The following is a 14,189-nucleotide window of genomic DNA, read 5'->3' as shown; positions in this document are numbered from 1 at the left end:
ATTTGCCCCAACGTGACTAAAATTTCCTTCACTCACTGTTGATTTTCCTTTTTCTTGGTTGTACCATGGCTCGCCAAAACGTGATTATCAATTGTTTCCTTCAGTTTGTTCGGTTCGTTTTACTTCATAACAGGAACTGCTGCCTATATCAAGGAATATCATAGTGACACCCGGTGGTTATTTATTGAATCATGTTCATTTTTGTATAGCAGGCCAGATTCTATTAATATTTATAAAAAGCCTCGGGGGCCGCAACAAAACTGATTGCGGGCCGCAGATGGCCCGCGGACCGTAGTTTGAACACCCCTGCTCTAGGCTGTCAGTGGGAGTTCTCTTATCGCCACCCCGCCGAGAGCAGCTTTACATCAGCCAGTCCATCTCAGATCTACTGCTGGATCTCATCTCTCCATTGTAGTTAAAGATGTTATTTAATCAGTGGTGTACAGTAACTAATTTCAAATACTCAAATTACAGTAATTGAGTAGTTTTTCTCAGAAATTGTAATTTAGTAAGTAGTTTTAAAAATGTGTTTTTTTACTTTACCTTGTGTACATTTTTAGCTTTTATTGTCTATGTGTCATAGCCCTTCCTTGTCTGTCCTTTCAGTGTTGTCTACGTGTAGGGACCCCTAAAATATTCTCAGATTATAATATGTTTTTTGTTTATTTCTAACTGCATGTAAGTAGTTAATCCAGCAACATTTGATTTTTGTATTTTTATGACACAACATATTAAGAGAGCACTATTTTGCTGGTCAGTTACTGTTCCTTTAAGATGACATCATAACGTAAGCTGCGTGAGAGAGCGAGAGAAAAAAAAAAAAGAGAGGAGCCTCGTGAGAAGCAGCTGCAGATCGTCCTATGTGTTTTCATAGTTGGGAGGCGATATATTGGTAATATTAAGTCTTCAAAGTGAAAGTAAAAGTGACTGGGACTCTGCTCGTTTTATTTGCTTTTCTCTCTGTGGAGTTTTCGCTTTGCGATCGTCGTGTATCACACGAGTGTATGCTCTCAGCTGAGGACACCATGCTCGTAGCATAGCCGCTAACGCTAATGACATTTACCTGAGTGAACAGTGACTGTGCTGATTGAGTTGGTGGTGATGCTGCTCTGAACTGGACAGACCTGTTTCAGCGCTGGACGTGGAATTATCGCGTGGGACAGCGGTAAATCGCAGCTTTGTGCAGGAGGGATTTCATTACATGTTTGGCTTTCATCGGATGGACGTAAGTGACATCATCATTGCATTTTGAGAGATCGTTCTGAAACAATACAACTGTGAATGTGCACCAACGAACTGGGCCCCAACGTTAAAGTATGCATACTAATGTTTTTTTTGACTGAGTGACTTTGTGACTGTTATGACTGTGACTGATTAATAATAAGTTTGTGAACTAGACCGAGACCATTTAAATTGTAAAGATTTGGAGGTTCACTTTATTCATTTTTTGTTTACAATTGTGAAACGATCTGAGTTAATAGTGTTTAGGTGTGTTATTTCAGAAGCGTTTAGCTTTAATGTGATTTTTATCTCATCTGTTGATTTGGGGTAAAACAAAATGTAAGGAAACATAAGAAATATAGAACAAAAGAAGTCAGTAAAGAACAACACTTAAACTTGTAAGGCTAGTTTACATATTTTATTTTGAAGAATTAAGGTGATAAATTTTGACTGAAAGAGTAAAACTTTATTTAGTGGGATTTCCATTTAAATTGTTTATTCTTCTTTATTCTATTCTATTGTTGTTGTTTTTTTATTTTCTTGTGATGTAGATAAAGGGCTGATTCTTTTATTTTATTTATTTTCTTTTTACTTTAAACAAAATTGTAATAAATTGTTATTATTTCTCTTAAAATCTAAATTTGACATCTCATTGTGTTTTTGTTATATATTGAATTCATATAAAAAACACAAAACAAACAAATTGCAAATATATACACACTGTAATAGTTTAATTCAGCTAAAACTAGTTTTTTAGAGTACAAAGGAGTAAAAATACCGGCTAATTCACCATTCAACTGCCGGGAACCCAGGTATTTCTGAACAGGATAGTTAAAAATAATTCTTAAGGTTAAGAAAAGGGTTACATTTTTGGAGGCACCGCTGGGATCTTGTTTTTTTTCCTTTTTACCAGATTTTTTTTCTCTTTAGCAGAAAAAAAAAAATTATCTGAAATAGTGTTAATTAATATTGATATATTTTTCTGGCTTATTTTGCATAGTAACTCATTAGTTGAAGTATGGATATCTCTCAGACTGCTCAATGGAGTACAGAGGAGAACATAAATTCCTCACGTGCCATTGTGTTAAGCAATGTTCCTTTGAACACTAGTGATGAGACTATTGAGAAAGTGTTAAACACAGTGAAGGTTTTTGGTCGTACTCAAATTCATGGTCGACGTGGTGATGTGACTGGAAAACATTTGTTTGTGTTAGTGGAGACTAGAACTGATCTTGATCCAAGCACCATACCACCTGAAATAGGTATTGAAAGTGAAGCTGGACCCTGGCCTGTACACTTTGTAGGTAGAGTACAAGTTCAGAACCCTGCTCCTGAAAATGACACGTTTCAGTCCAAGTTGTTAACATTAATGCAGCAGGAGGGCAAGTCTATGGATGAAGTGAAAGCCATTTTGATGGGGGAGCATTCTCCTAAATCTGATATTAATGTGGATTTAGTTGATGCCATAGGTAAATTAGTGGACAGGTGTAATCAAGCGTCTAATGATGGACCCAGTTACAGAAAACTAAGGTTGTTTTCAGGTCTGAAACCTGTTCCTCCAGGTGAGGAAGAATATGAAATCTGGATGGAGCAAGCCGCACAAATGATCAGCGAATGGCAATGCACTGAAGCTTCTAAGAAACAACGCATTGTTGAGAGTTTGCGAGGTCCTGCTGCTGATATCGTTAGGTTTCTAAAAGTGAGCCAGCCATCTGCCACTACAACTGAGTACTTGGCTGCTCTTGAAACTGCGTATGGAACTACTGAGTGTGGGCCTGACTTGATGGCTAAATTTCGTCACACTTACCAGGATAATGGAGAAAAACTTTCAGCTTTCTTGTATCGCTTAGATAAACTTCTTCACAGAGCGTTGTTAAAGGGTGGGATTGATGTAGCTGGAATAAACAAAGCTAGAATGGAGCAGCTAATTAAGGGAGCACTTACCAATGATATGGTTGCTCTGCGAATCAGAATGACTCACACTTTGCAGAATCCCCCATCTTTTACACAGTTAATGAAGGAAATACGTGAGGAGGAACACTGGGTGGCTGCAAGGGAAAATGTCAAAGCTTCGGTTGCCACTGTTATCTCTCCTCAGTCAGATGGGTCTTCTGAGTTACAAAGCCTGAAGAAGGAGGTGAAGGAGCTATCTTCACAGATGAGTCACCTATTGAATGTGGCTACTGCAACGTGTGCTTCTGAGTGTGCTCCTCAGAAAACATCTAGTAAAAACTCTGAGAGTGTGAAACGAGACAAATCACAACCAACTAAACTCACCCAGCAACCAGTGCCTGGGATCTTTTGCTACAAATGTGGTGAGGATGGACATAAAAAGTGGGAATGCAAGGGACAAGAGGACCTCAGGAAAGTAAATCAAAAGCTGATCAAAATGCATTGTTTGCAGGGAAACTGGGCAGGAGTTCAGTGAAGGAACGGCACGGGGCTCCTGGGACAACACGTTCCAATTGTGATTCTTTTTTACTTGATGCCAGTAAACCAAGATTGCCTGAAGGGTTGATAGGACCTGTTTCTGAAGTGCCTGTCCAGATAGAAGGTGTTTATGCAAAAGCCCTTCTTGACAGTGGCTCACAGGTGACTCTATTATACCGCAGTTTTTATGACACTTATCTAAAACACTTGGAACTTCAGCCTGTGGAAAACCTTGAGATATGGGGTTTAAGTTCGCATAAATACCCCTATGATGGGTACTTGCCCCTTAGACTTGAGTTTACAGAGAGTGTAGCTGGAGTGCATCAAATAATTGACACACTTGCGATTGTATGCCCTGACCCAGTAAAGCGAGAAGGAATAGCCATTTTGCTCGGGACTAACACTAGTCTAGTGAAGAAGCTACTTGAGTCTTGTCGTAAACAAGCTGGCGAAGAATTCCTTAATGTGCTGACCATACATCCTGTAATCAGAGAAGCATTTGAGACTATTCAACTAACAGATTTTTCTCAAGATGACTCCGACACGCATGGGACAGTTTGGTTCATAAAGCATAACCCAGTTGTCCTAAAACCAAACCAAGTTAGGCAGCTTCCTGGTCTGTTGAAATTTCCTGGTCAATCGACTGAGTCATTAGTATTAGTTGACAGAGTAGCAGATAGTGACACAAGTTCTGAGCATCTAGATGTGAGACCTGAACTACATGCAGCATCTGTTGTATCCAGTCGGCAAGTTACAGTGACTGTGAGGAACATGTCTAATAGAGAAATATGGGTGAAGAGAGGAACTCCGCTTGCACACGTTCTTCCGGTGTCCTTAGTGCCACAATTGACTGCTAAACAACCACCAGTACAAAATCCTTTGTCACCTGCTTCTTTTGATTTTGGAGATTCCCCAATGCCTGAGGAAGCAAAACAGAGCTTACGGGAGAAAATGATGCAGAGAAAGGATGTGTTTTCTCTACACGAGTGGGACGTGGGCTGTTCAAAAAGCACCACTCATGAGATAAGGTTGAATGATTCGCGCCCTTTTAGAGAGAGATCTCGTCGTCTTGCCCCTGCTGACTTAGAAGATGTGCGACTGCATTTACAAGAACTGCAGAGTAGTGGTATTATTTCTGAGTCTCGCAGCCCCTACGCTTCACCTATTGTTGTTGTGCGTAAAAAGTCAGGGAAGGTTAGAATGTGTGTCGACTATCGAACACTTAATCAACGAACTACACCAGACCAATATACTGTGCCCCGCATTGAAGATGCTCTCCATAGTCTATCGGGAAGTAAGTGGTTCAGTGTTCTCGATTTGAGGAGTGGGTACTACCAGATACCCATGAGTGATGCTGATAAGGAAAAGACTGCGTTCATATGCCCGTTAGGGTTCTATCAATTTGAACGTATGCCTCAGGGTATTTGTGGAGCACCCGCCACTTTTCAAAGAGTCATGGAACGTACTGTAGGGGATATGAACTTTTTGGAAGTGCTTGTATACCTTGATGATTTGATTGTCTTTGGGCGAACCATTGATGAGCACGAAGAGCGTCTTTTGAAAGTGCTCGATAGGCTTAGTGATGAGGGACTAAAGATCTCCCTTGACAAGTGTCAGTTTGGTAGGACTTCAGTGAACTATGTAGGACATATAGTGTCACAAGATGGAATTTCGACTGATCCGTCCAAGATAGAGGCTGTTGTATCCTGGCCTAAGCCCCAGACAGTGACAGAGCTCAGGTCTTTTCTAGGATTCTGTGGATATTACAGGCGCTTTGTTAAGGATTTCTCGAAGTTGTGCCGCCCTCTTAATGAATTGCTGAAGGGATATCCATCTACCAGGAAGAACAGAGATTCACCTGTTTGCAACACTAAGCCCTGCTATAAGTCCTCTGAACCGTTTGGTTCTCGATGGTCGGCTCAGTGTGACACAGCTTTTGAAACGCTGAAAAAGTGTTTGACACAAGCGCCAGTGTTAGCCTTTGCGGATGTACAGAAGCCATATGTCTTGCACGTGGACGCAAGCATGGATGGACTAGGAGGAGTTTTGTATCAAGAACATGAGAGCGGATTACGTCCAGTAGCTTTTATCAGTCGCAGCTTATCCCCTTCAGAGAGAAACTATCCAGCCCATAAACTGGAATTCTTAGCACTGAAGTGGGCTGTTGTGGATCGACTGCACGACTATCTATATGGTGTTCCGTTTGAGGTTAGAACCGACAATAATCCTCTAACCTATATAACAAAATCAGCAAAACTGGATGCGACAGGTCACCGTTGGCTGTCTGCCTTGACCACCTACAATTTCAGCCTAAAATACAGACCTGGCCGCAGAAATGTTGATGCTGATGCGTTGTCGAGGCGTCCGCATACTCACCGCAGTGAGGACGATGAGTGGCAGGAAATTCCAGCTGTAGGGGTGAGGACTTTTTGTCAAGCTGTGTCCCTTGAAAAGAGAGCAGAGAACGGATTTTACACTTGTGTGGTGAAACAAGCTGGAGCACACATGTCTGCTGTCCCCAAAGCTTACTCTCATGTTATGGAAGTAGCTGCTGATCACCTACCCTTGTTTAGTTCAAGTGACCTTCAAACAGCTCAGAGGAATGACTCTTTACTTGGCGAAGTGTGGAAAGCTGTGTGTGATAAGAAACCTGCTAGTAGCATTCGAAGTAGCCATCCTAGTATGAAAATTCTGAAACGGGAGTGGGAAAAATTGGTAGTAAATAATGGGATGCTTTACAGAATTGTCAGACAGAGTAATCACAAAGTGAAACAACAGCTTGTACTACCAAAACAATTTCACAGCTCAGTGTTGAAGTCTTTGCATGACGACATTGGACATTTAGGGTTTGAGAAGTCCTATGGTCTAGTCCGAGATCGATTTTATTGGCCACACATGAAGCCTGATGTGGAATCCTACTGTAAGACCTGTGAGCGCTGCATCAAAAGAAAGACGTTACCTCAAAGAGCGGCTCCTTTGTCACATATGCAGAGTTCAGGACCTCTGGACCTTGTATGTATTGATTTTCTTTCCATTGAAGCTGACTCACGAAATGTGTGCAATGTCTTAGTGGTTACTGACCATTACACACGCTACGCCCAAGCTTTTCCCACTAGAGATCAAAAAGCTTCAACAGTGGCAAAGACTTTGTGGGAGAAATATTTCATACATTATGGTCTCCCTACTCGAATTCACTCAGACCAAGGCAGAGATTTTGAGAGCCAGTTAGTGTCTGAAATGCTGACTATGCTAGGGATTAAGAAATCTAGAACATCACCATATCATCCCCAAGGTGATCCCCAGCCTGAGAGATTTAACAGAACTCTGTTGAATATGCTGGGTACCTTAGAGCCTAGTCAGAAAAGTAAATGGAGCCAGCACATAGCACGTTTAGTACATGCTTATAATTGTACTGTCAATGAAGCTACAGGTTTCTCTCCTTACTTTTTGATGTTCGGCCGAGAAGCTAGACTGCCTGTTGATGTTTGCTTTGGTGTGTCTGCTGATAGCTCATCATCTGGTTCCTATTCAAAGTATGTGTCCAAAATGAAGCAGGAATTACAGGCAGCTTATCAGTTGGCTCAGGTTTCCTCTGAAAAGATGAATCAAAGTAACAAAGCAAGGTATGATCAGAAAGTTCGCTATCATAGTTTAAGTGTGGGGGACAGAGTTCTGATCCGAAACCTTGGTCTCAAGGGAAAACAAAAACTTGCCGATAGGTGGAGTGAAAATCCTTATGTAGTGGAAAGTCAATTGTCTGGTATTCCAGTTTATCGTTTGAAGCCTGTTGATGGTAATGGACCAATTAAAGTCATGCACCGGAATCACCTCTTGCCTTTAGGACAAGAAGTAAGGCTAAAGCCCAAGGTAGATTTAGGTCCTACTTCTTTGCCTAAGAATTTGAGGCATAGAAGTGTGAAAGAGAAGCTTAAAACTGCTCAGTCAGAAAACCCGCCTATTGCAGTTGATGTTTTCTCAAGAGAACATGATTCTTCAGATTCAGACTCTGAATATGGGTGTTATGTTGAGGATATGGCACCGATTTCATCTGAAAGTGCTCAGGAGATACAGGGTGAAACTCCTGAACAAGCTGTAGAATGCTTAGACTATAGCAATGCTCACCGTGTGTCTGAAATACCAGTTATCCCATTTCAAAGTGAAACCTCTGAATTTCAGTTAACAGATGCAGATAGGAACACTGATGTAGTGGATAATGTAATGACTGAAGTTTCTGAGAGTACATCACAGACTACTGTTCAGAGTACTGATAATGAAACTCAGCAAGAGATTGTACCTTTTGAAGTACGTAGGTCTAGTAGGGAGAGAAAACCTTCTACCAGATTTACTTATGACAAGCTGGGTGTACCATACCTTCATTCTGTATCATCTAAATGCTGTGGTATTAATGCACTTACCACAGAAGTGCTTAATGTTTATGGGAGTTTAAATAAATCACATGCTTGGTGGTGTAATCCCAATGCTTTGTGTACAACCTGTAAAAACCGACCTGTACTTGTGCCCTTTAAACAGATGGTTGCTATGTAATTGATCTGCAGCAATTTAGTAACCAGCATGGGGACATACTGGATATTTGGTGGGGGGAGTATGTAGGGACCCCTAAAATATTCTCAGATTATAATATGTTTTTTGTTTATTTCTAACTGCATGTAAGTAGTTAATCCAGCAACATTTGATTTTTGTATTTTTATGACACAACATATTAAGAGAGCACTATTTTGCTGGTCAGTTACTGTTCCTTTAAGATGACATCATAACGTAAGCTGCGTGAGAGAGCGAGAGAAAAAAAAAAAGAGAGGAGCCTCGTGAGAAGCAGCTGCAGATCGTCCTATGTGTTTTCATAGTTGGGAGGCGATATATTGGTAATATTAAGTCTTCAAAGTGAAAGTAAAAGTGACTGGGACTCTGCTCGTTTTATTTGCTTTTCTCTCTGTGGAGTTTTCGCTTTGCGATCGTCGTGTATCACACGAGTGTATGCTCTCAGCTGAGGACACCATGCTCGTAGCATAGCCGCTAACGCTAATGACATTTACCTGAGTGAACAGTGACTGTGCTGATTGAGTTGGTGGTGATGCTGCTCTGAACTGGACAGACCTGTTTCAGCGCTGGACGTGGAATTATCGCGTGGGACAGCGGTAAATCGCAGCTTTGTGCAGGAGGGATTTCATTACATGTTTGGCTTTCATCGGATGGACGTAAGTGACATCATCATTGCATTTTGAGAGATCGTTCTGAAACAATACAACTGTGAATGTGCACCAACGAACTGGGCCCCAACGTTAAAGTATGCATACTAATGTTTTTTTTGACTGAGTGACTTTGTGACTGTTATGACTGTGACTGATTAATAATAAGTTTGTGAACTAGACCGAGACCATTTAAATTGTAAAGATTTGGAGGTTCACTTTATTCATTTTTTGTTTACAATTGTGAAACGATCTGAGTTAATAGTGTTTAGGTGTGTTATTTCAGAAGCGTTTAGCTTTAATGTGATTTTTATCTCATCTGTTGATTTGGGGTAAAACAAAATGTAAGGAAACATAAGAAATATAGAACAAAAGAAGTCAGTAAAGAACAACACTTAAACTTGTAAGGCTAGTTTACATATTTTATTTTGAAGAATTAAGGTGATAAATTTTGACTGAAAGAGTAAAACTTTATTTAGTGGGATTTCCATTTAAATTGTTTATTCTTCTTTATTCTATTCTATTGTTGTTGTTTTTTTATTTTCTTGTGATGTAGATAAAGGGCTGATTCTTTTATTTTATTTATTTTCTTTTTACTTTAAACAAAATTGTAATAAATTGTTATTATTTCTCTTAAAATCTAAATTTGACATCTCATTGTGTTTTTGTTATATATTGAATTCATATAAAAAACACAAAACAAACAAATTGCAAATATATACACACTGTAATAGTTTAATTCAGCTAAAACTAGTTTTTTAGAGTACAAAGGAGTAAAAATACCGGCTAATTCACCATTCAACTGCCGGGAACCCAGGTATTTCTGAACAGGATAGTTAAAAATAATTCTTAAGGTTAAGAAAAGGGTTACATACGTTTTATGCGTCTATGTTTGTGTTGTGTTTAAACACATGGCTAAGCCTTTGTTTGTGTCCACCATGTGCTGCTTCGTTCCTCCCTCTTTCTTTCCTACTGCCACACCCCCTTGTTTGACCCTCGTCTAGTCCTCGTTAGTCTCAGTGTTTACACCTGGTCCTCATGTTCTTTCCTCCCTTTATAATGTGCTCTCTTCTCTCATGCCTTCGTCGGTTCATTGTTGCATGTTGCTTCTTGCTACTTGTTTCATGGTGTTGCCATTCTGTGCTTGTTTATCTGTGCTGTTGTTTGTGAGAGAGTTGTCTTTGTCTAACGTTTGTTTTGGTTTTTCAGTTGGCCTTCAGTATCATCCCTATCTGGTTAATCCTTTCAAGTTTGTTTTGTTTAAGATATTCTATTTATCTTATTTCGTAGCTTTAAGTGTTTAATTCCCTTTTATTGGTTTTGTTTCTTTGTTAATTATCAGTAAGTTAAAAGCTAATTTCATTTCTCTTTGCTTTTTAGTTTGTCAATAGTTTCTGTATCTTAGTTAGTTATTTAGTTTATGGTTTTGTGCACGTGTGTGCGCGCATCCAGCCTTTTCTGCTAAGAGTCCCCGGTTGCTGGTGTCCTGTCAGGCTGCTGTTGGACTCAAGTCTTCCTTTGTCTACCTGCTTCATCCAAGATTCCCCACCATTGGACTGTTTCACCAAAACCCCTCTTCATATCACATTGTCAATAAACACCCCTTTTCTCATTCTGCATTTGGGTCCTCCTTCCTCTAACCGTGACACTATGCCAGTTAGAAAAAATCAGTCCTGTGATTTCTGCATCAGCTTTTTATAATGGTATTTTTTTTAGTAATGGTACTTTTAAGTATGATTTTTCAGTACTCTTTCCACCACTGTATTTATTACATCTTGTGTATTACTTTTTTTTTTTTTTTTTACTTTTATATCTATTATTTGTTCTCAGATGTATTGTTATGGCAGTATTGTTTTATAATTGTTTTTATTTAGTTAATGTTACCATGTTATAACGTTACACTGTTTGTCTTTGCTTACCACACTGCATATCTTTATTTTATATTGTATACATCTTGTTTTTTATACTTGTCTAATGGCCGTTGTAGTTTTTTTTTAATCTGATAATCAAACACATGGATCTATATATAATAACCAATAACGTATTTAACTTCATTATGCATTTACTTTGATTAATTGTACACATTTTCTCATAAATTATGCTTTGTAATAGGCTATATGTACTAAACATGCAGTGAAGATGGTATGTACATAATGCCTTAATCACATTTATGGGGAATTATGTTTACTTTTTCTTAAATCCAAATTATTAGAAGCTGTGTTTTACATAATTAATTCATTTTATTTTTAATGTACAGTAAAAACAATAAATCCACAGTGAGGTAAATTACATTATAAAAGAACACTGCTATTCCATTTAAAAGAAGTACCTGATTTGTGTCATCGGGTTCTTGGGAGTTGGAAGTCGAACTTGGCAAGTCTGAACTTCCAAGCACACAAGTCCAAACTTTGCGTACCTCAGGTACTGTTGGACTATTTCTCACTTGCCTTAGTCCACCCCAATTCAATAATCGGTCAGGAGTCAATTAATCAAAATCAATGAATTTATTTATCGAGCATAAGTGAATAAAGCGAAGATCAGGATCCTGGGCTTTTGAAGAACCGTCAGCCAAGCAGTCTGGATGTCCAAAAGCTCTCGAACTCTCTCGACTCCCTCCTTTTATCCATCAGCAGCGTTCAATCTTTTTGACCACTCCTCTAATCAGTTACCCCCAATCTCTATTGTTGCCATCAGCTGTTTTCAGGCAGAATCATCTCTCAAAAGTCTGTGGTCTGCACACAGAGATACCTCTGCACACAGAAACAAAAGGGCAGGTGAAAGTATCACTCCTCCTTGACATACTTGACACTACTGACATCTGGGGTGCAGCAAGCAACTGTAGCAAAAAATCATCAAAGCACAGCTGAGCATCATAACTTCCTTATAGAATTATCAGGATAATATCAATTTTATTAAAGCATCATACATCACGCATACACAAAGAGCAGTATAAAAATGCTGCATCTACCACATCTGCTTTTCCTCATAGTCCTGTCTATGAACTCTTGACCTGTGTATGCACCCATCTAGGGGAAGCCCCTCTTGCAGATCTGTCTCCAGCCAGCACCCACACACAGCTCTTGTGGTTTTAGCAGTTAGTTAGAAACGCATTATAACAGGGGTTAAGTAGAAGTACGCTATATCAGGAGACATCGTCATATCTGACAAAAACACATATTGTAAATAATGAATAGTGAGGTAGATGGGAGTATATTCCTCCAATAGCAAAAATATATCAAAAGAAAAGAGTGATTAGTAAGACAATAAAGCAATATTTACCTTATCTGCTCCAGTTCTCTTTTCTGTTTAGAAAAGTCACACATCACAGCTGCAACCCAGACAGGGACTTTCTGCAAGACTTGTTTGTTACAGATTTAGTTATTTGACATTATAGGGGTGGGAAGTTCCTGTCTCATTTTAAGGTCAAACAGAATGTCTCATCATATCACTGCGTGGACTCATTAGATTATCATGGTTCAAGCAAACACATATACATATGCAAAATAAGCATGACCACATGTATATAATTCAAAAGAAGCATTAGACTGTAATTTTATTCCTTCAATTCCCTCTCTTGATCTCTTTAGAGATCACACTTCTGCTTCTTCTTCCTTAGAGTCAACATCTCTTATTCCCAGCAGTGGCATACTGTAAGGAGGCGGAGCCTCTTTCTTCTTAATTGCTGCAACAATCATTCTGTTACACAATGACCTAAAACATAGTATGCAACAACAACTACAAGTAACCAACATCCCCAAAAATATCTCCAGAGAATGCATAATCAATATTATTAACCCCTTTTAATTCCCAAACATATCAGTAAACAACTTATGAATGGGGTTATTAATACCTCAGTGTTCCTGCATCTCATTAGACAAAGCCCTCAGTCCTTCCAGGGCCCTAGTCACCGATTCGTCCAGGGCCATGTTATATAAGAAGAACGTTTTTATGTATTTTTTTTTTTCACATATTAAAATTGAAACAGTTGTATGCTCCCTCTCTAGGGGTAAACGATCCAGTTTTAGGTGATGCTAAAGTAGTAACGATGCTAAAGTAGTATGATTAGTATCTTGTTTTTTTTATTTTTAATGTAATTGACTGCTATAAAGGTGTCAGAACGTTTAACTTGGTGCTATAAAATCAATATGCTGCAGCTGACATTATTTCAGTGTTAAGCTAATGTAAACACACCAACCCTATGAAAAAATGATGATAATAATTGAAAGGCTGATGACTTTTCATTTGCATGTTGTTGTTTTTTATTTTTATCTTCAGCAGGTTATGGTTATATGGTAATTCTGATATTTTAATAAAATTAATTTGATTTTGGAAATAACTCCTGTTAATGTCCCACGGACCCCACTTTAGGAACCACTGAGCTACACAACAACTCAAATGTTGTTCTCTGGCTGTGACAATTCTTACCAATTCAAGGGCCACTCCTAAGGGTGAATCAGATGAGATGCAGTAACACTCTTAATTCTTCAACTATTTAAAACAAGAACTATCACATGTCATATAATATTTAAAAAAATAATAATAACATTTAAATATAAAAATAATATAAAAATAATTTCAAACCCTTAAAGGATATAGGGGTTAATTTATAAACTGTAGATTGTGATCAGCATATTAACATCAGAAAACACTTCATTGATTACTTGCAAAACTGTGGTGAAGTCCGGTTTGTCCAGGCAACACCCAAGCCGGGGTACAGACACACTGCTCACTCTGAATAACAGACACTAATATTTCATCTAAATCAGACTGGCTTTAAAGTCTTCTTATGTTAATTTGTTAGTAGTCAATTTTTTGTCACCAGATGAAAGATAATCCTGTCTTGGTTGTTTAAATTTAATTTCAATCTTTTTACACTGTATCTTTCTCTGAATTGTTTTGCTATATCAGCCCCAAAAGCACAGTCAGCACTTACACAGTGAGCTAATGGTTCATTGTCCAGTGTTTGAAATAGGTGTTCAATTTTGTTCAATTTTTAATTTTCTATTTGTCAGAGTGGCAGCGAGTAATTAGTTGTGTGTGTTGCAGGTCTGTTAGTGTCAGTGTCTCGTATAATCTGAGTCTCCCTCTCTTGGACCTGAGAAGTCAGGCCCACTCTAATTTCTGCAAGAGAATGGTTAGGTTTATTACATGCAACACAGGATGAGAGGTGGTACCAGGTATCACCCAGCAACCTTAACACAATGGGACAATCTTGCAATGACTTTGTATGGTTCAGACCATGTGGGCTTCCTCCACTTCCTCTTAAACAGGCAAAGGTCTACCCAATCAGCAGCATTGGCCACTGGTTCTTTAGACTGTTTGTCAGGAGTGATT

General features: G+C 38.9%; 1 long non-coding RNA gene across 1 annotated transcript; it reads right to left on the bottom strand.

The window, feature by feature from the left end:
• Positions 1-11,344: 11,344 nt before the first annotated feature.
• LOC141378942 (uncharacterized) lies at positions 11,345-13,265 on the bottom strand. Its single transcript, XR_012394740.1, has 2 exons — positions 11,793-13,265; positions 11,345-11,691 (listed from the first exon to the last, which is right to left on the bottom strand). It is a non-coding gene; the product is annotated as an uncharacterized lncRNA (long non-coding RNA).
• Positions 13,266-14,189: the final 924 nt, after the last annotated feature.

Source organism: Danio rerio, chromosome 2 (assembly GCF_049306965.1).
Source record: "Danio rerio strain Tuebingen ecotype United States chromosome 2, GRCz12tu, whole genome shotgun sequence".
Lineage (NCBI taxonomy): Eukaryota > Metazoa > Chordata > Actinopteri > Cypriniformes > Danionidae > Danio > Danio rerio.
The sequence above is the reverse complement of the archived record's forward strand: the minus strand, read 5'-3'. Positions and strand labels throughout refer to the sequence as shown.